The 27,712-nt window shown below is 47.5% G+C and overlaps 1 long non-coding RNA gene across 2 annotated transcripts in view; it reads left to right on the forward strand.

Moving 5' to 3' along the window:
- Window positions 1-27,049, forward strand: part of LOC135992995 (uncharacterized) — a 146,984-nt gene extending 119,935 nt beyond the window's left edge. Inside the window, exons 3-6 of one of the 2 annotated variants that reach the window (XR_010606797.1) lie at window positions 12,437-12,790; window positions 14,449-14,580; window positions 24,483-24,699; window positions 25,458-27,049. This is a non-coding gene — a long non-coding RNA (uncharacterized LOC135992995). The remainder of the gene's footprint in view (window positions 1-12,436; window positions 12,791-14,448; window positions 14,581-24,482; window positions 24,700-25,457) is intronic. The other variant, XR_010606798.1, reaches the window with a different exon arrangement.
- The last annotated feature ends 663 nt before the right edge of the window (window positions 27,050-27,712 follow it).

Consider the following 27,712-nt stretch of genomic DNA (forward strand, 5'->3'; position numbering starts at 1 on the left):
TGCTTGCCATTACTCAATGCTCGCCTACAATGAGGCAACACTTGCAGACCCCCTGTTCTTTTCATACAGACTGTGGTGGAGTCAGGACTTGAGTAGTGTGTGATCTGGGTGGGCAGGGATCCCTGGGGGCAGGAAAAGTGGGGAGAGAGAAGTTCAGACTCTTTCAGCTCAGGTTTCCAGTTCATACCTGACTGGTCTCTAGATGACTGAAAGTGGCATCAAACAACAGGTTGTCTCTCTCAACCTGGGTAAGACTAATGCAGTGAGAAGTTTGTAACACCGTATGAAGGCACAGGAGAAGATTTGCTTAGCTTCAGCATCATAAGAACATCAACAGCTACGGCACCAGCTCAGACCAGTGGCTCTGTGTCTTGTACCTGGTTGGCCAAAAAGCAGATGAAGAACAGGCAGATGGGAGTGCAGTGAGCGTGTTGCTGTCCTCCCCAAGAATCACAGAACCATAGAATCCAAGTCCAAGTGAGGGCAAGACCTTCATAGTGGGGCAAAAAGTGAAAAGAACCAGAAACTGAAATCCTGGATGGAAAGTCCCCTGGTCTTAGAGGAACCTACGATACATGGCTGGATTACAAAACTGCAGCTGTGAGTGAGCAACCCTACCTCTTTCTGCATCTTTAATTTCTATTGAATTTTGTTTTGCAGAACAAAGCAGAACATGAAATAGCCTCTTGAAGCTTTCATATTGCAGTGAAATTCGTTAAAACCTTCTTGGTTTCTTTATAATGACCCTACTTAATGGTTGACTACATTTACTGTTGCCCTCTAGCACTTTTGGCAATTGCCTCAAGACATAAACACATCAATGCAAAGCCATTAGATTATGCAGACAGAGGTCACTGCAACGGGCATGATCAGCTGCTGGTCTTGGCTGTGAAAGCTCTATCCTTCATTATTGAGTGTTCAGGGAAACCTAACTTTCTTCTCTTTAGAAGTCATCTGTGAGCCCTTTTCCCTTCCAGAAAAGGCCAAATGCAAGATAATACTGATGAAGTATGGAAGAACCGTGCCTGTGTACAGGACAAGCAATCAGTGTTTGCCAGCGACACTTTCTGAATGGGCAGTGGGGATGCGGAATAGGCAGTTATTATCATCAGCCAGCCGAACTGTGCATTCCTAACGTGATCCTGAAGAGTTCTTCTGGACCTTGAATGTATGAAATCCAGACTCAAGCCACGACCTGGTGTTTATCAAAGTCGGCCTGGGGCTGATGAGCACACTGGGAGTCAAAGATCTGCATTGTGCTTGTCACAGGTTCAACTTTTCATCATGTTAAAATTGATCCTTTGATAGTTCTTGAAAATACAGAGCTGTGTTCAGTGCTTGCTGTTCTGCTGTGGATGTATGTGGTCATGGTCAAAAAGCATGTCAGCTGCTAGGAGTGTTTAGAAGAGGAACAAGCAGTGAAGCAAACATTGTTACTCCAACAGAAGAAGCAACATCGTGGTCACACCATCAATGCCATGGTCCTGCCTCGTGTCAGAAGAAGGCTATAAAACTAGAAAGCTTGAAGAGTAGATGGGACAACTAAATCTGTGGAGTGACTTTGGCAATCCCAGCAATGCTTTTCCAGGGTGAGGACACCTGGTTTGTTTCATTGGTTTTTAGACAGTGCGTTCAGCTCTCCTCTGATATTAGAACAGAAGATGGCAAATTAAACTAGAAAATACTAGATTTAAAATAGACGAAAGTGTTTTCAAGAATTGCTTTCACACAATGTATATTGAAGCCATAGTAAGATAAGAAGTTTAAATAGATTCAAAAATTGATTAGGCACATCCATGAAAGAAAAATCCACCAAAGACTTTAACACAAAGGTGTCGTTTTTGTGTACAAATGAACTACAAGATGCTGCAGAGTGAGAGTATTAGTGGCTGGAGATCTGCCTGGTGGAAAAGGACCTGGGGGTGTTGGTCAAGAGGCAGCTGAACATGGAGCAGCGTGTGCCCAGGTGGCCAAAAAGACCAACAGCATCCTGACCTTGAGGTGCTGGAGCGAGTTGAGAGAAGGGAACGGAGCTGGTGAGAGGCTGGAGCACAAGTGTGATGGGAGCGGCTGAGGGAGCTGGGGGTTCAGCTGGAGAACAGGAGCTGAGGGGAGACCTTCTGATCTCTGACCTGCCTGAAAGGAGCTTGGAGCCAGGGGGGTCGGGCTCTGCTCCCCAGGAACAAGCGCCAGGAGCAGAGGAAACGGCCTCAAGTTGCGCCAGGGGAGGTCGAGGTTGGATCTGGGGAACAATTTCTTCCCCAAAGGGCTGTGGGGCATTGGAACAGGCTGCCCAGGGCAGTGCTGGAGTCACCATCCCTGGAGGGGTTGGACGGACGGAGATGAGGTTCTCAGGACATGGGTTAGTACCAGAGTTAGGTTATGGGTGGACTCGATGATCTTAAGGGTCTCTTCCAAACAAAATGATTCTCTGATTTTACAGGCTGTAAATAGTCAGTGGTTTTCCACGGAAGCAAACTCAAGACCCTGGTTCAAGCTGTGTACTGGTTATCCACTTCTCCCCTTCCACATGATCTACCTGTCTGCTTAACATACCAAGAACTGCCTGCATCCTACTTCCAGAGGCCCAGCACAGTGTATGTCAAGCTTATTTAGTAACCTTGAGATCCAGCAGCAAAACCTACAAGGGGCTACATGAAGTAATGGCACAGAAGATGCCAGCAGCTTCCTTGCCTCCCTGAGGAGGCAGGACCAGCAGGATGGAAAACTGACCCTGACATGTCTGGTACTGAAACACATCCTGCCAGCTCACGTCATGATGCTGGTGAGAGGGGTCAGCAGAGAGAAGTTAGAGAAGGTGCAGATAAAGGATGGAAGAAGAGCCGTGTGAAACTGGGAATTAGGAGCTGAGATTTTTTCCAACCTGACAATCAAACAGCATCCACAGTACCCCCTTCCTCCTATGGATCTGTTCAGAGGGCTGGCCTTCCTCCATACCACCCTGGCGCCTGGTGAAGGAAACTGCTGCTTGAGGACTGGCATAATAAAATGACTACACTGAAGACATCTGCAGAATCATCACTTGTTGGGGGAGAGCTTGGTACTTGCCAAGGTGATCTGTGATGCATCAAGGGTACTCTTGCCTATTGTCAGTAGCCTTTGCTGTGGTGGGAAACGTCTTTCAGAGAAATGGATCTCAAATCAATAGCCTTGTAACCTTAGGGTGATGATCTTAGATGTGAGGATGAATATGGAAAAATTATTGGCATCAGAGGTTTCTCTAATTGCACTGAGCCATCTTAGTAACCAATGTGGAAATGTCCATGTAAAATTCCTGGCTCTTGTGACTTTTCACCCCACTATGAAGGTCTTGCCCTTACTTGGACTTCCATATTCATAAGCATACGGTTACGCCCAGGAATTCAATATGCCAGTGGTGACCCCTAATTCCGGTGCACTCCTCATTGCTGTGTTGGTTTTTTTTTTCCAAAGCACAGGTGGTTTGTATGTGTGCTGTGTTACATGGGTTTTGATCACAAATTAATAACAGCTAGCAAGATGAACAGTAACCGTAAATAGAGCTAAAAGTCCTGCAGCACTTTACAAACATTAGTGAAGCCTCAACATACCCTTAGCAGATGAAGGTTTGTTGGAAAGAAGCTGACTCAAAAGTCAATTGGGATGGTTATTTATTTGGGGATACAGGCTGGGATCCCTGCGGGATCTGTCCTGTGAGACACCCAATATTTGCAGTCATCTCCACTTCAACATGGCCAGCTTAGAACAGCTAGTTGTCTCAAAGACGAGGCGCAAAACCATAGTCTGTTGGTCACAGTTTTGATCTGTGCGAGTTACCCGAGCAGCCTCACATTCATACCGAGGAGCTGGAAGCAGTGGAGCTGCAGGGCTTGGTGTTGGAAGCTCATGCATGTGGAGAAGCTCTGAAGTTGCATTGCACAGTGGCCAGAACCGTGTTTAACATTTCCACACCTGAAACACGTTCAAATGAGCATTGATCTGAGAGATGGTCCATAGTCTTGTCCTGAGACCAAGACGAGGAGAAGTGGATGATCTCAGCATTTATTCTTCCAGACTGAGCCTGGATTGTGTCTGTTTCATTCAATAAAATATGGTAATTTACATGGGGAAAAGAAAAGGTGAACAAAGACTCCAAGTGCAGACCAAAAAATGAGACCATGAAGATGATTTCCTGAAAAGCGATCAGATAACATGCATTTTGCCCGGATGGTTATGAATATTAACCGTTGCTTTTGTCAGATGTGAGTTACTCCACCTCTCTGCCACATTTCCTGTATGATCGGAGGACCCACAGTGAGAAGCCATAGATGTGGCACTGATTAACTTCCCCTCTCATCATCCATACTGTATGAATTTTTGAAATGTGCTGTAAGATATATTGCAAGGATTGAAGACTGGCTGAGTCTTGAAGGTACTCGTGCCCTTTGTCATGATGTTCATGGGTGATGAAAAGGAACAATTAATTTTTTCATCCATTAATGCCACTGCGCAATGAAAGAGCATGACGTCAAACTAATGTTTTTCTCATTGTACTTTTAAAAATCTCTATAATAAGAAGATTGCCTGCAATATATATTATGAAGCTTATAAAAGCGCTTTCAGTGTTTCGTTTCTATAAAAGAAAATCCCACCTCCTATCTTTTAAACTGCGATGCTCATTGTAAATGGAAGAAAACCAGATCAATTCCTTGTTCAGGTCTGGGAAGCTGATAAAACTGGGATCAGATCTGAAAAAACAGTAGTGTGATAGATTTGTCTCATGCCTACTGCAGACACAAACAATAGGAGCAGCATCTCTCCATTCGTGTAGCAGACCTGGTGCTGGGGGAGGGTCCTGAGGCCGCGGGACGGTCCGTGCGGGACCAGCACAGTCGCCTCCAGCCTGGCAGCCGCCTCCAGGCGGGTACCACGGCTGTTGTTGCAGTGAAGAGGTGTGTTTGGAGCTGTAATTTTTCATGACGTGCAAGCATTTTCCTATGGCTATACGAAAAATAACCAACAAAATGAATACAATTAATGTAACAGCTGAGGATGACTGCACACTCTACTCTTAGTTCTGGCCTGGCTCGGAGCACAGGGCTTTTAAATTCCAGATCAAGGCATGGTAGTAGAGAATTATCTAAATGTATGGAACCCTTGTGGCATTGGTTTCCATTTTGCAGCCTGATTTGTCCTGTGCACCTCCAGGCAGTCTGTACTGGAACAGTTCTGAACCTGGAGTTACAAATAGGTGAAGCATGTTGCTCACGTGCTGTTAGGTTTTCCTCGTCAGAATTAGGCGATGCAGAGGGCAATGGGCTCTGGGCTCCTGATGTGAACTGTGAGGGACAAGGTGGTCTTCCCCAAAGAGGAGGTACTTTCCCAGCAGGCAGGGATGCACTTTTGTCAAGAAATGCCTTCCACCACCACCCCACCCTGCGTGAAGAGCCGCAGCCCGTCTGCGTCCCAACGATGCCGCCGTTCATGGTAGACCATGGAGCGATCAGTAGCATCTCTCTCTGAATGTTTATCAGGGACAGCAGATTTATCCAGACACGTAAATGTACAGAGGTATTTGATTGGAAGTATTTCAGCTGGCTGGGGATGAGGCAAACGAGAGGTGCAAACTGAGAGCAAGGCTCACTGCTGACATTCCTGAACAGCACGTGGTGACCTGGGCTGGGCACCCGCGGTCCCCAGCACCTCTTCGCGGTTCAGTTAATCCTCCCCCTGGAGAATACACCAAAACAGCATTTCCAGCAGCAGCTTTCTCTTGCCTTGTAACTCCTAGGAAATCTGGAACAGAAAGGAGGATAAATCCTGTAAGTAGTGAGATGGATTAATGTATCAGCAAATCAGGTAACTGGAGGAGGAGTCATACTTCTGCAGTTGCTTGTCTTTCTAGTGTATTTGCTGGCTTGGACATGGTTACAGTATCATTAAAAGCAATCAGAAATAGGCCCAAATCCAAGCAAGATTTGGATCTAATTGGAGACTAGATCTTCTGATATATGTTGTGATACAGGACTCCTACATGTATGTGTATGGGAGGCAGGCGTATTTAAATGTTATATTTCTCCCTGTCTAGTTATATTTAAAAATCCATATAGCTGCTTTCTGCAGGAGCAGCTGCTGCTCCCAGGAAGGGACCTATCGTGATCTTTTACGAGGGATGTGTGCAAGCTATGCACAATGGAGACTTTAATTGCTTTATTTCCAGCCCTTTGGGTTGCTTGAAATGGAAGTGTTCCATCTGAAATTATGTGCCAGCTCTTGGTGAGAAAACACAGTGACCATTGTCCGAAGCAGATAGCCACATCATCAGGGAAGCACCTAGAATGCATACCTGAAGGAGGCAGAACCCTCCGCCCAGCTTTAGTAGAGATCCCCTGGGTCCTGGATCTCGAGCCCCAGTTGTCAACAAACCTTTGTCATAACTGTTTAAACACCATCAAGTAACCAGCCTTTAAAAAATAATTAGTGTTGGTTGGAAATACCACTCCAGAGGCAGACTCCTGTGAGTATTAAGAAAATGTCATATCTATATTGTGTTCTCCTTGTTTCTGTAGCCTGTAATTTTCACTTTGTATTGAACTCCTCCCTAGAGCTGTAGAATTTCACTTGGCTTTAAATGTTGCTTTTCCCTGAGCAGAATATGGATGAAGTGAAGTCTGTAATAAAAATCAAGAATTATTAGCCTTTCTCAGCTGTCCCCAAGACTCGAGAGGGAAGATTATTTGAGTTACCACATCAGATAGTCAATGTGCTTGCAAGAGTCGTAAAACTTGTATCTATCAGATGTGGTTGGGTAGGGGGCCTGGTGGCAAGCATTTGCTCCTAGTGCTGCAGTAGAATTCAAATAGATTAGTTTCCTTCGCAGTGTTTTGATTCCAACGGTGTGAGATAAAAATAAAAATAAAAATTAAAACAAATTCCGGGGGGCGAGGGAAGGGAAGAGAAGAAAAAACAAGACATATTGATGACAGAGCTGCTCACGTAGCGAAAGGTTGCAGCGGGCGTCGAGGCCGGGCCGGCCGGCCGGGCCGGAGGGGCCGCGCGGCGGGAAGCGGCCTCTGCGCGTGAGGTGCGTGGAGAGGAGAGGCTTTCCGGGAGTTGGTTCCGGCTGCAGAAGTCAAGGCAGAAGTCAGGACAGACATGTGTGATGTGTGATCCTCGTGTTTCGCCCATGCAGTAGATTATCTATATTGGGCCAAAATCAAAGCATTGTGAACTTCCGCCTGAGTAGATCTGCAGCTGCTTTCCACTGGTCAGCATTTGATCAGACAGTGGTCCCCAGTGCTGAGCACCACCACTTTCTGGGGTGTCTGCTCAGGATTGCACCTATCTGAACCTCTTGAACACTGTCGAGAAGGACTGGAAAAACAGGTAATCATTAAAGGGCAAGCTGAGCCCTATCTGGATTTAAAATCGCTCCGGGTGGGAGTCAGACCACACAGAGTCTTGGCTTCATTAATGACAAGTGCCCAGGATATATCCGTACCTGCCATCCTGCAGTGACATGGGGCATTACAGAAAATACCTGTGACCTGTACTGCACTGTAAGCAACATCTGCAACTTCAGGGAAGTGAGGAATACTGTGGCTGTTCCGGAATACGGTTCTGCTGTGTGCTAGCAAGGGACCGTTCTACCCGGGAACAGGTCCCCCAGTATCATTACAATGACTGCAATGCAGAGTGTTTGTGAATACAGGTGTGTAGTCCTACATCTGCACAAACTCACCATTTTGCAGAGCTGATGCTGCAGCAACATGTTTGTAAGACATGGCTGGATTTAAAGTGTTCTAGGCTTTCTTGACTCATCGACTTTCAAATTCAGTGATATTCCTGTTGCTGTATACTGTTAAGCATAATGACAAAATCCATTGAACTGGCTAGTTAAGCTGAGTTTATGGCTGCATGGTATCTTTAGACAAGTGCAGAAAGCAGGCAGAGCATTTTGCTCTACTATGACCTTTTAAAGCATCATAAGGTATCCACATTTGCCTGGCCTTGTATGTCCCTGCCACCAGTTTGCATGATCCGAAGCAGCTGCGAAGTCCTCACACGATTTTTTCCACTGGTGCAGATATTGCTGTCTAGTAGCTCTGAGATCACTGAGACACTGTGCACCAAAATCAAAAGCCTTTGTTCTCTGTTTCCCCAAGTCTAAAATTTCTTACGGCTGCTCTTAGCTAAAGCTAACAAACCCCCTTCAGCAAACCATGCATTGCAAGAATTTCATTTTTGGACCATGTGTTCTGTGAACAATGACAAAACCTCATTTTTCCACTATTCCTGGAAAACACCAATGCTAAATCAATCAGAAAAAGCCACATAGGTGAGGTAGGAAGCACAACTGGAAAGTGAAACTTATTCAACACAACCAAGAAGGCCTCCTTAATTTGCTATTTCATCATTTGAAAACACTGCTTTCATTCTGACAGCAGCAAGCAGCCAGCGCTCCTCACCTCCGCAGACACTCGCAGTGCTCAGCTCCAGCCTGGGCTGCCCTGCCGGGCCAGGCTAACAGGACCTCCTCAGCTGTTTGCTTTGTCGCAGGGAAAAATGAAATGCATGTTTCCATAATAAAGAAAAATAGGTAACATTTTTAACATAACGAGATAATCATTGTTTACTCCTCTGGTATATTCATTACACTTGATGAAGTCCTGTCATCATAATCTAGGTGCCAGGAGTTGATCTATTAGATTTACACTGTAATTCAGCGTTCATTAGCAGTATCATTACTTTAAAGCGTTTATAGAAATGGAGTGTCAGATTAACATTCTATTTTTTCAGTTTTGGCCTCCTTTTTTAGAAAAAAAAAAGCAAAACCAAACCCAACGCCGTCAATTCGAAAGCTGCATAATGAATTTCTTTCTCCGTATAGCCAACTGCACAATTTTTGAAATCTAATTTTATGTGTACAATCACTGTCTGCTGTTTTCTTTGCCTGTGTCTGCAAAGGGGAAGCAAGACAGGCAGCTTAGCTTTGTTTTATAGCCAATTTCACTTTAGGTTCATGATGGTGAAAAATGTGGAGTAAGCAGAGTGAGAGGATGATAAAAGCCTGTTCAAAAGCAACTGTTTTGGTTTAAATGAAAACAAAATGCCGCTGAATGGCTCTGCTGCATTACATTTATATACTTACTGACTATTAGAAAATTCCATGTGTTGAGGATTCCTAGATTACCTTCCCTGGCATGAATACAGTATTTTCACCGCTCTTGGCTTATAGCTGATTTCTTTCTGATAGCATACTTTGTAAGTTCTTTTGGGTGTGGATTCATGGAAAGATTTGCATGCAACACAGAGTTTAGATAACTTTATTCCAGCTGTTACAGAGCAGGTAGGCAGGACCAGAAGCAGGATTAAAGCTGTTCCGAATCCGTAGTTGCTGGCTGGCGCAGCACGCTGGCGAGGAGGCTGTCGTGGTTCTTTTGAGTCCTTTGGATAGGAGGGGTCTGAGGTTGTGTTACTGGATTGTCACACCGAGCTTGGGATGATATTGGCAGGACGGCAGCTGCAGTTCTACACCTGCGCACTCAGGACCGCGGTCTGGCGCCGGTTTGTCAGGCAGCTGAGCACCAGCTGAGCTGGGCCGTGCCGTGCTGCTGCCCTTGCTGCCCCTCCTGCCCTTGCCCGCGTGTCTCCACTCCTCTCCTTGGTATCCACCTCTCAGGGTGTTCCGTCTCCATGGCGCGCTTGGTCTTTTGCGCTTTATCTGAAGCGCGTGCTGCTAATCACAACAGGGGCCTTTGGGGTAGCACTACGATCTATAAATTCTAATAGGTAGTGTCCTACATAGCTGCTGAGAGAACCACGTCTTAGTGATTAATTAATCTTTTCTAACCACCCACTTCTCAGCCTTATTACAGCCAGTAAATCTGGACGGATTTTTTTACCCAGTTTCCTGGTTTTTGCCCGGTGCTATCTTAGTGCATGTAAGTAAATCTGCTTTTCCCTTTTCCATCTGTTTTTCTGTTTCTTTTTCACTGGCTATCTGATTCTTCAAATTAAGATAAATTTCCCTAAGTATCACCATCCTCCTCCTGGATCAGTGTCTCAGATCATTACATAACTAGGCGTGATTGTCCTTGATTCATTGTGTTCTTTCCTTCCTCTACAGTATAGGTGAATGTTTTGGTCAGTCCTCTCTAAAATGTTACTTTGTTCTACACATGAATTCAATCTTGAAGTTCATGTATAAGCCTCTTAACAGCAAATGCACACCGGTCCCTCAGCAGAGTTCTCCTAGCTGTGCGGTATTTTGGGCTGTACATCACCCTGTCCCTGCTGTTCTGCCCTAAGAGCGGTCCTGGTGGGTCCCTGGGGTGGCTGTTGTGCTGTGGGAGCAGCCGGGCGGGCTGGTACAAGATCCCTGCACCGGGCGGGCTGTGCGGGAGCCCTGCACCGGGCGGGCTGGTACAAGATCCTTGCACCGGGCGGGCTGTGCGGGAGCCCTGCACCGGGCGGGCTGGTACAAGATCCCTGCACCGGGCGGGCTGTGCGGGATCCCTGCACTGGGTGGGCTGGGCGGGATCCCTGCACCGGGCGGGCTGGTACAAGATCCCTGCACCGGGCGGGCTGTGCGGGATCCCTGCACCGGGCGGGCTGTGCGGGAGCCCTGCACCGGGCGGGCTGGTACAAGATCCCTGCACCGGGCGGGCTGTGCGGGAGCCCTGCACCGGGCGGGCTGGTACAAGATCCCTGCACCGGGCGGGCTGTGCGGGATCCCTGCACTGGGTGGGCTGGGCGGGAGCCCTGCACCGGGCGGGCTGGTACAAGATCCCTGCACCGGGTGGGCTGTGCAGGATCCCTGCACCGGGCGGGCTGTGTGCGGGATCCCTGCACCGGGCGGGCTGGTACAAGATCCCTGCGCCGGGTGGGCTGTGCGGGATCCCTGCACCGGGCGGGCTGTGTGCGGGATCCCTGCACCGGGCGGGCTGGTACAAGATCCCTGCACCGGGCGGGCTGTGTGTGCAGGTGTGCAGGGCATCCCCACAGTCACAGATGACACTCCCCAAAGCTGTGAGAGCCGACAGGGACACCAGCCCCAGGTGACTCTGGTGCCTTTAGAGTAGACTAGAACTAGAGTATCATGGAAGCAAGAGGAGCAAGCGTGCGCTCAGAACTGGAGCTGTTGAGAGCTTTGCCCCCCTGGCTGGCACCTGGTCAGAGCCCGCTGTACCTGTTTCCAGGCGGGCTGCGTCAGGAGGGACTTTCCTCTGCAGAAGGGGGAGCAAGGTGCTTTTCATTTCCATGGTGCCTCTCATCGGCAGCCTTCAGTGCTCAGAAAAGCTGTTGATCATGTTGGCAGCTGCTCTCATCCTGCCTCTTTTGAAAGAAAGGATTTCTCATTCCTCGTTTCATCAGAAAATGAAGGCCCAGGCAGACTGGAAAGACTGGCTCAGGGTCGTGCTGGTGGAGGATCTAATCCTATATTTGTGTACTTCAGAACTCTGCACAGGCACTGGTTATGCCTGCAGCTGTTTGTTAATTGTGATAATCACACACTGGTTTGCCCTAAGCACAGATGCGAAAGCTCAGGCTTAGCTCTCATGGATCGCCATCTTCCGCTGTAGTCAGTAGATCCTGCTGGCTGAAGTTCTCCCGCACTGATAGAGCATGGAGTAACCTCTTTAAAAGATACTGACTTTGACATCATGATACTAAATGGACATTTAAATGTGTTTTACACCAAAGATTTTCAGGATGAATAATCCATGCTGCCTGCAGAACATATGGTCCTGGAGTGCTCCAGATAGGTTTGAGCTGCTGAGGTTGTAAATTATGTTTTCCCAGCTGGAATTGGGTCCCACTATGGGAATGTGTTCCTGATTCCCAAATTGTCAATATCTCTGTTACGGAGAGGTGGTGAAGGGTATCTCCATTGCAGTCGTGTTCATCTTCTCAAGGCAGCCGCCCGTGACAGGTCTGAGAAATCCCTTGTTTCCGTCCGTGGGATGCAGGACACTGTTAGCAGCCTGCATGGAGGCAGAGGTGCCTTTTCTTGACAGGAGAGCTCATTCTAGAGAACAGCATTACTGTTGCAAAAACTGCTTTTAGTTTAGTTCTTGTTCTTGACAGCAAGTCCGGTCCCAGCTGGAGAGGAACGAAGAGCGCAGCCTGCAATGGCCTGTTCACTGAGGGCTTTCCCTCCCTCCAGCGCCTCAGGGGACACCTTGCCGAGCGGCACAAGTGTCCGTAGCCTGTGTCTGGCCAAACGTTCCCATGGCAAATGACCGCACCGGTTATTGTTGCCTGTGGCCTTACAGGACAGTCTTTGTTGGCATACGCCGCGAGTCTCAGGACTCCCGCGCGGTGCCCGAGGAGGTAAGTGTGGCCATGCAGGTCAGACCAGAAGTCTGGCCAGGCCGGCGTCCTGTGTCCCAGAGGAGCAAATGCAGATGTGTAGGTAATGATCATCTCCAGGCTAATCTCCTGTTCTCCACAGGTCTGTGGCTCCGGGATTTCCTAGAGACAGAGGAGTTTTATTTCTGCTCAGACTTCTATTCCCGTTTGAGATCTGCTTAAACCATTGACATCCACCTGCCCTGTGGCAGGGAGCTCCATGATTTCGTTATGCGAGCCACACAGAGCCACCTCCTTTTGACTACTTGGACTTTGCAAAGAGAACTGGCGTGTTTAACTCTCAAGACACCAAATTGCTGATAAATACTTGTGCTATTGTGTTCACATCCTTTTCTTCCACCATGGCAGAACTGCACTTCATCACAGGAGTCACATCCACTTGCTCCCTCACAGGTGATCACGGAATCGCAGATGTCTGGATTCTGGCCTGTTTACGGTTAGTGCTTTAACAAGGTCAGATCTTAGGGCACTTAACAGAAGTCCAACGTTTTGCATGCAATGAGGAGAGGGAGGGAGGGAGATACTTTTCTGTGGCCCACCACAAACGCAGTGCCTGGCCCCCATGGGGAGGGAGATGTTCTTAGCAAATGAAAATGGATTGTCTTCTCCTGGTCTTAGAGGTCCTTGAGGTTCTCTTACTGGTTTCTTTCTCTCTCCCCTTCCTCTCCCCCTGCCCTGCAGATTTATACACTTTCACACAGCATCTCAGATAATGAGAATGAGTCTGCATGGGGAATAGCTAGACATCCACACCAATAAAATGTTGTTTTAATGATGGCAATTTTCTGGCCCATATTAATTTATCATACTCTCCAGAGAGCACTTTGTTATGAAGATACCCTGTCAAATGCTTTGCCGGCTTTATTGAAAGGTAAAGAGCAAAAATCTCCCAGAACTGGGGAAAAAAAAAAGAAGTTATTGTTCTCAGAACCTGTGCGATTTGCTGTCTTTATTGAATATGTACATTATACATACTACAATTTTATTTTATATAGTGGTTTCTCTGTGAGAATCTCTGTGTCCCCAGAACTTTTAAGTGTTTAATACAATAAATATTCTATATGAACAATCATTGAAGATCACCCTTAGCAGCATCAAGAGGATGAATTTAGCCCATGGGAAAAGGCTTGTGAAATCATTGATTCTGTGACCTTTAACTCCCCAAAAGGGCTCAGGAGCTAAGCAGACTGAAGAAGAGAACTTTGCTCACTGTCATTCTCCTTTCGCAAACTTGGACCTCACTGAAGTATTTCTCCTCCCCAGAAGCATGTCCCTGTTCCTGGCCCTGCCATGTCCGCCTCCCCTGTGGCTGCAGGAGCTTGATGATGTGTTGCTCAGTGCATGTTGGAACCAAGGTCCCATGTGCACTAGACTGAAAGAAACAGGAATGAAACCCTTGTGGAAATGAGCGTGATGAAGCTCCCCAGAGCCCAAGAATTTTCCCGTGCAGGAGCACAGACCTGCAGTGACGGTGCTGGAGGCCCCGTGCAGAAGCTCCTCTTCGCCGGCATCCTCACCACCCATGCAGGGGCCTGGCCCTGCTGCCCGCCTCAGCCTGCTGGTCTCATTTCCAATGGCACGAGCTCTAAGTGCGATGAACTCCAAAACTTTGGCCCGAAGTCATTTAAGGTGCTCTCCTTTGGGCAAAAAACGTGTATTTTTTAAGATCTAGTTAAAGTCCATTAATACGGGAACTTACAGTGAGTTTCCCTGGACAGCTTTCTTCTCCTTGAACAACATGGTTGTCAGTCCCCTCGCAGAGCCAATGCCTGGAGCCTGTTCTCCATTTCTCACTGCAGTGTGGGCTTCTCAGATAAGGGGAAGGCACATCTAGTTAGTCACATCTGACTGTGAAACCTGTACACGCCTTAGCAGGAGGCATCCCGTAGCAGGCAGGTGTCACATGCAGAGACGTGAGAGGACGAGAGACCAATGGCAGCACATCCTGGGCTACAACAAGCCACAGGCCTCACTGCGTGAGTGAGTGCCCACGCTTGTGGCCAGCGAATTCATTACGAGTTCCTCTGTCATCCACTGCATCTGGCTGGTGAGACTGTGCAGCGCGAAGGTGACATTGCTCTTTTGTGTGTCTAGGGGCCCGTCTGAGGAGTGGTGGATAAAATCACCAGCTGCTTGCACTGCTCCTGTCACTCCAGCATGAGGTCACAACCCAACCATGAACGCAAGGGTGGAAGAAGAAGGTGGTAGAGGCCGTCATCACAGCAGGTCAGTGTGCTTTCCCAAAGCATCACCGCTGCACTTTGACCTTGGTGGTACCTTAACCGATGTTTTATTTATTTCCTCTAGCTGTGAAATTGGGTTAATAATTTTTCTCAACTGCACCATAGTACTGCAAAATAATACATACTAAAAAATAAGTTTTTGCAACCAGGTGGGCCTGACAGCGCTGCTACTTACCATGCAGTGCTAATAGCAAATCATCATTTAAAAGGTCAGCACTTCAAATCCACAATTTCTAGCACTACAGCTTGTACTGTACTGTGCCATTTCAACCAACATGTTTCCAATGGCAGATATTTATTGGTGTGTCCTTCATTCTATTTAAAGATTCCTGTTTTACTCCTTGAAAACCACATAGTAATAAAAACGGGACAAGTAGGGAAAAAAATAATAAAGGGATGAAAGTCAAAGCCTATCTTAGACAATCGTTTACTACATGGCACTCCTTTGACCATCTGCATTGTCAGTCTCTGCAGAATGTGTGTAGCAGCTGGATAATAATTGAGAATTATGGCTTGAAAGGCAACTTATAATCTGATGGATAGTTTATGGCACCAGTTTTCTTCCCTGATGATACGAACAAAACATGACAGGGAAAATAATAATCTGAAGCCAAGAACAAAGTTAGCACAACAGGCTGCCAGCGGGAGCCTCCCGTCAGCCCTGTGCCCTCTTCAGTTACTAAACCAGAGGTGTTTCCTGTGAACACCTGGACAGGGCTCATGTCGAGAAGTGCTGAGCGTTTCCCAAGAAGTGCTGAGCACTCAGAGTCTCCCTTGGGCTGTTGCAGGCGTTCAGCACCTTTACAGAAGAGCTGAGTATCCCCAGGGATGAGGCTCTTGCAGGGCTGTGCACATTAGATTGGCCACTTCTCTCTGCACAACATACATTTGCTCTTTAAAAATGCACTTATACCCGCTCCCAGCCATTCACTTTTTTTGGTGACCTTTAAATGCACAAATTAAAAGGATACTGTCAGTGCAGAAATAACAACATGATGGGGTATAATATGAAACAAATTCCAAACCTGTAGGTTGAACTGAAAATCTGGGAAGCATTTTAAACAAATCCTGTAAACAGAGCAAAAGGAAAAATAAAACAAAGCCCCCGAAACTCGATGCCTTTCCTCCAGTGATGTTGTTTCCTTACTTTTCCTTCCTTTTAGACTTCCTGTAATTTGGAACCGGAAGCAAAAGAGATCTGTTTAATTTCCTATTTACAGTTAGTTTCACTGTCCTGTATCCCAGACGTCCTAAGACAATGTTGCTTTCCCTTGACTCACAGCATTATTGGGGAATGACTATATGAAACAGGCGTATTCTTTCCCAGCAGACTGAGTTACTGACATTAATTTTGGTCATAGTTTCTAACATTTACAGCATTTTTAAAAGATGTCTTGAAGTGTAGTAGTCAAGGCTGATTAACAGATATATTGCGTGCATGTCTGTGTGTCTGTGGTGCCTTTTAATGATATTCTGAGCCTTAACTATTTCCTCCTCCATCCGAAGATAACGTTACATTAAAGTGCCTTAGTCCCACATGTGGTTTGTGGCAGCTCAGCCTGGTGCTGCAGCTGGAACCAGCAACCTCGCTCCCCCCACGCTCGCACCGCCCCCGGTCTGCGCTGCCCTGTGTCCCGTGCGGGGGAACGGGCAGGAACTCATCCAACCCAACAACTTGACTGGCAGCCCCCCCAGATGAAACCTCGCTTTGGTTTCAGCCCAGATCAGCCCAAAACTATACTGTGAAAAAAACACTACCTAGCTCAAAAGGAAGCTGATGGAGCAGCCACTATCAATATCTGAGAGACTTCGTGGTTCAGGTACCAGGGGTGTGTTTGCAGAGTTCCGTGTCATATTTTAGCCTCAGTTTCCCATATGGGGCTGACTGGCTCTGTAGTGCCACTGGCTGCTGTACGCCCGGGCAGGGCAGTCCCTGCACCCGAGCCCTGATCTTGGAGGTTTGTGGGGTTTTATTGTTTCGTCACTCAATAGCTAAGGTGGCCAAGGATTTTCTCTGCTCTCCTTTCACGAACAGCCACCTTAGAGTTCTTTTCCAGGGCTGGTGATGGCTGACTTCTAGCCTTCCACATTACAAAAAATTTTAAAATAAAGACATCTTACGTCTTCAGCCGTCAGAATAAATGGTGCTATTTCACTTCTTCACTGACACCATTTCAAAGTAGCAGCCAAAACTATGCCATGAAAAGGAAGCAAAATGGGAATTTTGCTGGAAGAGAAATGGAGAATTTCAGCTTTTCCAGCCAGCCGTGGGAAAGAAACTTACATCAAAATATTTTTGCTGCCCAAAGAAACACTCGCTCCTCCTCCCCCAGAGAAATGGGGGTGCACAGATCCTGCAGGGGCACTCGGCTGAGAAGGGAAAACCGTCACGTCAACGAGTGGTGATGATTGTGATGAGGGGGAGTCCAGGGGTGGAACAGGTAGATTAAGCCCTATAGGAATAAGCATTAACTTGAAAAGGGCACAGCTGCTGAAGGCTAGGGATGCAGACGGTGTGTGGAGGGGTTGCTTGAGGGAAACTTCCACATTTTACTACTGCCGGCAGTACATACGGAGTTTCTGACAAGTTTGTAAAGCTGGAATTCAGTCAGCGGGGCTCAGAATTTGACTCTCGGAGGCTGCTGCATCCTCTGACACTGGAGTCTGGCAAAGCATGCTGGTTGTAATCTCCTTTGAGGCAACTGCCATTCGTTGGTGACTTCTGGAACTAATTTTAAAACTAAAGGCAAGTATGGCCTGTATCTATGGCCTGTATCTATTTCTATATCTAAGTTAAATAAGCTTCATCTTTTTGCTCCTGACAATGCTTCTATAATGTCTTTTCTGGCAGAGACAGTGAGCCTTACCCTTCTCACTTTGACACGGAGACAACATGCATGGCGGTGCTCTCAGGGTTGCCCCAGGCTGAGGACATCTCTAAAGGGCACTCCTGCATTCTGCCCAGAGGCCCTCGCGTCAGCAGCTGGGCTGGGTAGGCTTGGAGGGGGAAAGTCTGAGCTTGTGCTGACACCCTCGTACGCATTGTCCCCCAGTACATATGGGCTCCCAGGAAGCTCTGTTCAGGACGTGCACTGATCCCTTGTAAAACACTCTTCCTGCAGCTTCACTCTGTAGCTTTTTACAGTCCTGAGACCAATTACTCATACAGAACTAAATCTGCTGTTATACTCTCTGGTACTGAATTGTCCATACAGACTGTTATCCTCACTTTCCTTTTTTGAAAGCCTCTTCCATGGTCCAGGCTCACTGGGACTCTGCACATTTCATAGCTGTACACTTTAGTTACCTGAGACAAAACACTCCAGGTGAATCTTTGCTTGTTTGTTTTCTCTCTCATTCTTCTCTGCAGCTTGTATTCTTTAGGGCTTATAAACCGGTTTAAAAATAACAACAAAAAAAAACCCCAAACCAACCAACCAACCAAAACCTCAACCGCAAAACATTCAAATGATGTAACTCATGTTTACTAGTTGCCTTATGTGCAGATTTGGAAAGTGCCAAAGCAGCAAAATTTGGCAAGCTGAAAATTGAAAAGCACATGGTGGCAGAGTTGAGGGGTGCCCATGGTTGCCTTGCAGGCATCCATGCCAAATGCTTTGCTGTTTGGTCAAGTCACTTTTCAGGCATTTTTTTCAGTGCTCTGGGAGATACTCAGTTTCTTTCCTTCTGCTTTTACATCAGTAATAGGTTCTTTACAGACATCAAATTCTGCAGTCTAATAGGGAAAACTCAGGTAATAAAGGTGGCTGTGCCACTGTTTTTGTGGGGCGACGGAGCCAATGTTCAGTGATGAGAACACAGATGCTATTCAAGCTATGCCTGTGACTCATCATGGTATCTCAAGTGATCCCTTCCTCTTGTAAAATGGATGAAATGGTGTTTATCTATTCCTGTAATGCCCTGTGAGATCTACATTGATAAAGAATTAAAAGGAACTTGTAGTTTATTATTGTAGGACAACTAAACAATGGCTAGGACTTCAGTGAGACAGGCTACTGGTAGTGGGGCGTGTTTTGGGGACCCTGTTTGAGCAGTGGTTATGGAGAAGAAAACGAGATGTGGAGGACAACACATGAGAACAATACAGAGGATGGGAGGGGAGAGAGAACCAACACAAACTGGGGTTTGCTGGGCATAGTAATTTCCTTTTTCAGATGTATTCTTCCTGAGTAGTTCTTTACAGCCTTACTTGCCTCAAGACACAGTCACACAGCCTTATTTCCAAAGGTTTTCTAGAGGGTGTAGTTAGGAGTGAAACTTCATAAAATTAATGCAGGCTGATAGCGTTGGGTACTGAAGTGATAAACAGAGTCCATTAGAGAGGTACTACTGATACTACTTTGCTGGTAGACAAGGAACACATAGCTGTAAATTTGATAGGAGTGGATTCAGATTTTTTCTTCTTCTCTTGAGCCTTTTGCAACTTTCATTCCTTGCTCAAGTATTGTTGTTTTCACATTTCCAGCAGACACCAACTGTACTAATGTTAAGACATTCTCAAAAGACGCCACCAGCTGTGGGCTTGGCCTGATTTCTTCAAGTGTTTGCTGGTTACAGCTGCCTTTGTTTGTAGTGTGTAGTGAAGCCTCCTCAAGCTAGGTGCCTTTGGGCTACATTGCATCTCGACCCAGTAAGTGCAGGATCAGCAACTGGGCCCTGTGGCATTAATGGATATAACACATTTTTTTTTGTATTTTTATCACATTGCTTTGTAGGATAGTTTGTGGAGGTTCAAGGCTTGCTGAAAGAGATCTGATTTCACAGGCAGAAAGACCTTAAGTTTTATGTCATTCCTTGTTTTATTTTACTTACGATTGTCCTGATAAAACAAAATGAAATTTCTCTTGGAATGGGCCAGAAAGGGAATTGTAGCCTTAGCAATAGAGATTTCTGCTATCAGGGGAGATCTGGACATCCAGCTGGTGATGTGTGATGAAGCTACTGCTTTTTGCATTTGAGAGCTAATGGCTTCAATTTCCAGCAATCCATCTGTCCCTGTGGATACTGATGATATCTGGGCTGTAATGTAATGAGATGCTTAGCTGTAGCCGTTCTTGTCACCACAACTAAACTTATCCCCAGGTTAGCAACTGGAAATGAACTTCCAAAGCTACTTTCTCAGGATCCGTGAGGGATCTGCTGTCTCCCTGTAAAGCATGGTATAGATTGACATATTCCATATTGCCATCACAAGGTAAAATGTTAATTTCCCAGAAGCAGTACAAGCAATTGGTGGTTGTATTATTGTTTGTGGCAGAGGTTTTATTGACCTTAAAGAGGAGGTGTTCCTTGCTAACAGCAAAATGTAAGCAATCACACTCTGAATTGGGATGACTCAACAGGATTGTACTGGTAAAAAAAAGGCACTCAATTTATCAGTTCATTTGCATCAGAAAGTTAATTATATCCCTGCTCTTTAAGTACAGGACAGGAGCTACCAAATAGGATCAGAGAGATGTATTTTTAACAGTTTTTTCTACAGGAGCAAAGAGTGATCTTTGCCCACTTTATTTTTCTATGTTATTCAAGTGATGGCAGTCTTGTTTAGATGTTGGAGGTTTGAAAGGACAGAAAGACAGAAGATCTTCATTCTCAGTGTTACCAGTAACTTGCCCTTTGGCCTTGAGAAAATCAGTAGAATTGATGAGGTGAAAAATATAACCTCCAGAAAAACAGAAATACAAAACTGAAATATTGCTGCTAAATCTGAACCAGTATATTAGGGAATGCCATTGCTGCATTTTCTGGGAGTTGTGATTTGTGATCTTGTCACCAGTGCAGGCTTGTGCTGCAGTACAGTTCTCATATCAAACTGCAGTCTGCTCTGGACTAACAAGAGGCAGAGCCTCGCAGAAGGGCCATGGGCCATGGAATCCCTGCTTGATGCCTGGAGGAGATGGGGACATCTATTTTTGTGATACGTTGTTTTTCAGCCAAATGTCTTCCAGATTTTCTTTTAATGAAAAGTTTTTCATAACCACATTTTCTGTCAAAACCTGCTTTAGTAGAAAAATGTTCACCAATCCTATTTAATAGCCTTTTTATGCTTCATTTTCCTTGTAAGGAGGACAGCTGCTTTGACGTGTGCCCAAAGAGCAGAGGAATCCATACAGACAAGCTCCTCCTCCCGCCATTACTTGCTTTAATTCAAAAGCATTTAAACTATTAGCAAAGTTGCAGCCTCTGTCACTGCCCTCAATTATTCACAGCAATGGGCAGAGACATTGACAGACTGCACAGGCACGAATGCAGTTTAGGGCTGGGGCTCCTGGCACACTGGTAATTTATTGCAGCTGATTATGCAGACTAGCAGAAACTCAGGGACTTCACTTACAGTAACTGTGCAATGCACAATCTGTCACTACCTGAAACATAACCTGGATAGCGAGTTCCTTAGTCCCAGTGGAACTGAAGGGAGGTTGTTCACTGCATGAGACACGGAGGGTGATGCCATTTTCATTAGTTTATTGGGTGGTGATGCATGCATTGCAGAAATACTGTTGCAGCATTAGTACAGTTAAACCGAAAAATGAGATCACGAGTGGTTTACACAACCAGGAGACATCTTGAACCTAAGGCTCTCAGAAAAAATCCTTACATGCTGTACTGCAATATGTCGACTCTTCCCTCAACACGAATACTGAACTTAGAGATCACTGGAAGAGATTTGATATTAACACGTAGGACAAGTAATTTAATGCATCAAAAGTTTTTGGCCACATTCCACCTTTCCTGAAAACTCAGTACTGACTTACATTCCACTGTCCTTTGGACTTCAGAAATTTTCTTTTTAATTTTCAACTTCTCATCATTTGTTTCTATGTAAAATGCATCCTATTAGACAAGTGGTCTGATCACACTCTGGCTGCCGCCCTGCGCTGCTCTTGATGACAGGAACAGAAAATGCCTGCTGGGCTTTCCCATTGCTAACTGCCCGTCCCTCACAATTCTGTATTTCTGAAATATCCCACCCCAGCCTCCATCAGATGGGAAGACAGCGAGTGCTGCTCTGGCCTTGTTTATATCAAGATAGTTTTCCATATTTACAACACTATTATAAAGATTCTGGTCTCGCCCATTTAGGGCTGACCCGTATCACCCGTCTTTGCTTTGGCCCCACCAAAAACTAAAATGTATCAATTTTGGAATGGTATCTTCAGTCTCTCACCTTTCTCCATCACAAAACCTGGATTCATCCATCACATCATCACAAGCTGGATTCACATCTGTTCCCATCTCCCTGACACCTCTTGTTTGTTTACCAGATTTGACCATTTTTCCGCTATGCAGCCTCCCCTTGCCTGTCACTCCTTAATGAGAAAAGCTGGCACCCCCAGAGTGCCCAGACTGTCCTTACAGCTTCTTGTCCCTTCTACATAAGTGTAGCACTCTGAATCTTCCAAGAACCTGAAATATTTGGGGAAAAAACCATTTCACCAGATCTGGTTTTCACATGTGTTTGGTTCCCCTGGTTTTCCGCTTACACTTATTAACTGAGGCAGCTCGTTATGACTTCATCAGTACAGCCACATCATCTCCACCCACCCCCCAGTTCCTCTCAGTCCAGAACCTGTTGCAAACAGGCCTCGGTGTGGCTTAGGCTTCCCCCCCGCCCCATTTCCCGCTTTACCGAACTTAGAAACTGCCCATCGGGACGTGACCCGTCCTGCAGCTGAGGCAGCCCTGCCCGTGTGCCTCGGGAGCCTCTGCAGCCGTATCCGCTGAGCGCCCGGCCCCGCACACCCGCTGGGCGCACAGCCCCGCACACCCGCTGGGCGCCCGGCCCCGCACACCCGCTTCCCCTCCAGAGCACAGCTGTTGACAAACAGGAAGAAGAAAAGGGGGGAAGAACAGCCTTGCTTTGCAACAGAAAAAACTACAAATGCAAAGGCTTGGACTGAACGTCTTCCCTTTCCTGTTTTGCTGAGAGCTCTCAGATGCGTTTTCTCTCGGTATCTGGTGTGATTGCTACACGTTCTTCGTCCCCAGCACGTTACTGCTTTCGCTGCGAGCTCGAGATCGGCGGCCGAGGCTCCGGAAAGAGAGCGCGTCCGCCCTTTTGTAGACACAGACCCCTCCCGCCACCCGTTGTGCCCCGACGTCCACCAGTAACACTCGCACGGCGGCAGCAGCCGCGCCGGACAGCCGGGCCGCGGGGTCCCGGCGGGAGCGGCGAGCGGGGCGGGCGGGGGCACGGGCCGTCCGCCTGTCCCCGCCGTGTCCGCCTGTCCCCGCCGTGTCCGCCTGTCCTCGCCGTGTCCGCCTGTCCCCGCCGTGTCCGCCTGTCAGCCGTGTCCGCCTGTCCCCGCCGTGTCCGCCTGTCCTCGCCGTGTCCGCCTGTCCTCGCCGTGTCCGCCTGTCCCCGCCGTGTCCGCCTGTCCCCGCCGTGTCCGCCTGTCCTCGCCGTGTCCGCCTGTCCCCGCCGTGTCCGCCTGTCAGCCGTGTCCGCCTGTCCCCGCCGTGTCCGCCTGTCCTCGCCGTGTCCGCCTGTCCTCGCCGTGTCCGCCTGTCCCCGCCGTGTCCGCCTGTCCCCGCCGTGTCCGCCTGTCCTCGCCGTGTCCGCCTGTCCCCGCCGTGTCCGCCTGTCAGCCGTGTCCGCCTGTCCCCGCCGTGTCCGCCTGTCCTCGCCGTGTCCGCCTGTCCCCGCCGTGTCCGTCTGTCCCCGCCGTGTCCGCCTGTCCCCGCCGTGTCCGCGCCGGCCGCTGGCGGGCCTGGCTGCCCTGCCCGCGGGATCGGGGTGTCCTGCCCGCTGCGGCCGCCCCGGCTGCAGGTGCGGGGAGGGGCCGCCCGGGGCCGGTTCCCGTCCCGGCTCCGCCCGCTGCGGCCGCTCCCCGGCGGGGCTGCTGCGGGCGGCCGGCGGGGCCGGGGCCGGAGCGGCGCTCGGGCCCTGCGGGGCTGCCCGGGGCAGCAGGCGCTGGCCGCAGGCAGTGGAGCATCAGGGGCTGTGGTTTGGTTCTACTGAGGGTGTGGGGGCAGAACTCTGCAGTGCCGTGAGGTGACAGCTCGTTTTCTCAGCTGAGTTCTGTAAGCAAACTAGTAACACCAAGCTCCCATCTCTTGCATCAGAGAAGCTGGTAACATTACATTTACATTGGTAACCATTTACATTTACATTGGTAACCATTTACATTGGTAAATACTGCAAATGGATTATATACACTGCTCTAAATTAAAGAAATTGTCTTTGATTATCATCACATCTTTTTTGGGATGGGTTCAAGACTCCCCACTAAAAGAGACAGCAGTTGTAAGTGTAAAAAAAAGTCTAAGGAAATTAGTTGTTAATATGAATCACTGGCTAACATGAGATAGAGCAGGAGATAGGAAAGGTAAGTGAAGTAATTCAAGCTTTCATGAGTAAACAGGGAATTAAAGGCTACATATATCCTGCCACCCACAGAACTCTGGAGTGGTAGAAAGAATGAAGCAGACTGTTAATAAAATTATAGGGCACTATCCAAAGCAATGGACTGTAAAATTACCAGTGATATTAGCAGCTTTAAGAAATAGTAACAGCTCATGCACCAGTTTACATTTGTGGCACGTTTTTTTGGACAACCCATGGTCCACACCTGAGACCCTAGGGATTCTGAAGGTGATCGGTGGAATGGGAAAAGCAAAACGAGAATAAAGAAGAAATTTAGGCTCTTGTGGAAAAAGCAGTAAAAGAAGAAAGAAAATGAGAATCAAATTCATATATATACGGTGATACTGAGGCCAAGTATGGTTTTGGGCCTGGGTAAAAAGAAACGTGCTTTAGAACCAAAATGGAAGGGGCCCTAGTTTCTTACCAGTATGATCCAGTGATACATCAGAGGGATTAGAGCAATGATACGTGTGAACTGAGAAAAATGAATTTCTCAGTTCTGCACCTACAGGGGTGAGTGCGGACTCCACTGAGGAAGGACAAGAAGGAAGGAAGTTCCTGCAACATCCATTTGAGAAGGGGGCTGTTCAGGCTGACTTGCCCTCGCTTGCAGCAAGCCCAAAAGACATCCCATCTCTGGAAATCAAAGGGAGCTGAGCTGGTCACTCGCCTTGGCCCTGGCATCGGGTGTCACCAACAGGAGCCAGCAGGGCTGTGAGTTGTTGGAATTTTTCACTTATGTTCTATGGCATACAGTAACATTTTTGGCAGCTATAATGTATTATGATATAATTGTTCTATTATAAAATTATAGACATCTAGTATTAATAACGGCAGCTGAATTAACAATGAACATAGACAGATGATGCCTTTCGATGAATGTTGATTGTTATGTGCCTCCCCTGACTCGAGGCCTGAGCAGGCAAAAGCGAATTTGCATCCGTGTAAGTGAGAACTGTTAACCAGTAAAGCTAAGAATACATTAGATGTCTGGTACATCATGGGCATTTGTTTGAAGTTCTACATTCAAATCTCTACTTCCACTTTCCAAACCTCTCACTTACGAGGTATCTGGGTTCTTTGTGTAGTATGGAAGACACTGCACAGCTGCAGATCTCTATAATCTGTGAGCGAGAATACTTCAGCTCACAACTGGAAGATGGGTCTTCATATCCAGTTTCGGAATTACATCCTATGTTCTCATGCTGCTTTGACATTACTTTCTAGTATGAGTGCTAGCGCTGTAACTGCGGTGGTTGAACACCAGTAATTTATAGGTCGGGGCAGTTGTGCTGGACCTTTCTTGAATAGGAATGTTGTTCTTGCAACAGGCCTCTGGGAAAGTGAAGTGTACAGAATTCTGGAATACATGCACTTAAATAGACTGTAAATCTAGAACGTCTGGATGGCTGAATTGCAAATGACTTGTAACCTCAAACTTGTCTTCAATGTATGCTTTTCTTTTAATATAGGGATGCTGCCTGGATGTGTAGAGATGGGATCAGGAAAACCAAGGCACAGCTGGAGTTGAATTTGGCGGAGGATTCAAAGAATAATAAGAAAGGTTTCTACAGATGTGTTGGGCAGAAAAGGAAGATGAAAGGAAATGCGCATACCACACCCCCCAATAAATAAGACAGGAGAACTAGTGGCAACAGTCATGGAGAAGGCTGAGGTAGTCAGCAATTCTTTGTCCTCAGTTCTCAATGGTAATCTCTCTTACCACATCTCTCAAGCCCCTGAACCTCCAGACAGGGACTGGAGGAATGGAGTCCCTCCCATCATAAGTGAAGATTGCATTCCGGACCACCCGAGGAGCCCAAACATGCACAGTCCACGGGACCCACTGAGGGGCATTCCAGTGTCCTGAGGGGACTGGCTGATGCAGTTGCCAGGCCACTCTCAAGCAAATTTGAAAAGTCATGGCAGTCAGGCATTTGGCAGTTGTATGGAATTTCTATCTTTTAAATCCCACCTGTAATCAGCTTGCAGGAGTTTTGGGGGAGACCCTAGCTAGTAGAAGGTGAAAGAGACATCTTTGACTACATGCAGTGTAAGTACCAAGAACAAAAGTGTGGGCATGAATAATTGCTTGTCTAGGTTTGTTACCTAATGGCACATTTTTATAGCTCTTTATGCATAAGCATATTTGAAATCAAGTGCAAAAGTTGTATGTTACTGATGCCTTAAAGCAGGTTTTTCATGGCATCAGGGTAGCGTGTGTAATAAAGATTAAGTCCAGTAATACCTGATTTTAGTGTTTGTCTTTTACATAAAAGCATTTAAGCAGATTACAACGTGACAGAAATTTGCAGTGAATGGGATATACTTGGTTCCCTTAGAGAAAGTGTTTTAGCATGTACATTTTATTGGAAAATAGTGAAACAAGTTTTGTCTTTAACTCCTGGTGGAGCAGAAGGTTCTGCCTTGAATGTAAAGTGTTTCTTGCAGCTTGGTCAGAAGCAGCTGGCAACCTGTCAAAAGTAAAGGCAATTCAGTGGACTCATTAAAGCTTTAAAATGTCGGTATTTGCCCTTTTCTGGGTGCTTTCAGTAGCAATAGGTGTAGTAATCAAGTGAATTATAGGACGGAGATGGATGGTCAAGCTATGACTTTTCGATAGCCGCCAAGCGGTGGTCACGGGCGGACGCGGCCCGGTGTGTCCCAGCGTGTCCCAGGGTGTCCCGGTGTGTGTCCTGGTGTGTGACCCGGTGTGTCCCAGTGTGGCCCGGTGTGTGGCCCGGTGTGTGGCCCGGGGTGTCCCAGTGTGTGACCCGGTGTGTGGCCCGGTGTGTGTCCCGGTGTGTGTCCCGGGGTGTGTCCCGGTGTGTCCCGGTGTGTGTCCCGGGGTGTCCCGGTGTGTGTCCCGGGGTGTCCCGGTGTGTGACCTGGTGTGTGTCCCGGTGTGTGGCCCCGTGTGTGTCCCGGGGTGTCCCGGTGTGCGTCCCGGTGTGTGTCCCGGGGTGTGTCCCGGTGTGTCCCGGGGTGTCCCGGGGTGTGTCCTGGGGTGTCCCGGTGTGTGTCCCGGTGTGTGTCCCGGTGTGTCCCGCTGTGTCCCGGTGTGTGTCCCGCTGTGTCTCGGTGCCTCCGGGGCCGCTGCAGCCGCTGTCCGCGGTCCCGGCGCCGCTTTGCTGCCTCCTGGCGGCCGCGGGCAGTACTGCAGCTGCGGCTCCGCGCATGCGCGGGGGCGCCCCCCGGTGCCCCCGCCTCGTGCAGGAAGCGCCGCCGCCGCGCCACGTGTGCGGTGCCGGCGGGCGTCGAGCGCGCAAAAGAAGATAAAGGTACAATATGTCATGGTTTTCTTTGGTTGTTGTTTGGGTTTGGGTTTTTTTGTAGTTGTTTGTTTTTTAAGAGTGCAATGTTGATTGGTGCCAGCCTGCAGAGGTCTTCTGCTGCCTGATCTCTTGTTTTCTTCCTCTTTCATGGCTGTGATTTTGATTTGGATAATTTTAGAAGAACAATTAAGTTACCTGTGTAAATGTCCTGGTAATACCAGGAAGGTAAATGCTTGAACCAGTAGTGAATAACTTGGCTACAAGTAGAATTTCTGAAGGAAGAACAACAATAACAGGAAGCAAATAGCAAATTACCAAAAATTTGTGTGTGTCAAACTTATCAAAGTTTTGTTGCCAAATGTTTGGCAATATGTTCCAAATGGCTGTTGTTGGTATACAGATTTTTTCAGTAAATTTAAGAGTTCCATGTGGCAAAACATGTCCCTCTGTCC

The sequence above is a fragment of the Caloenas nicobarica genome, chromosome 11 (genome assembly GCF_036013445.1).
Source record: "Caloenas nicobarica isolate bCalNic1 chromosome 11, bCalNic1.hap1, whole genome shotgun sequence".
Classification (NCBI taxonomy): domain Eukaryota; kingdom Metazoa; phylum Chordata; class Aves; order Columbiformes; family Columbidae; genus Caloenas; species Caloenas nicobarica.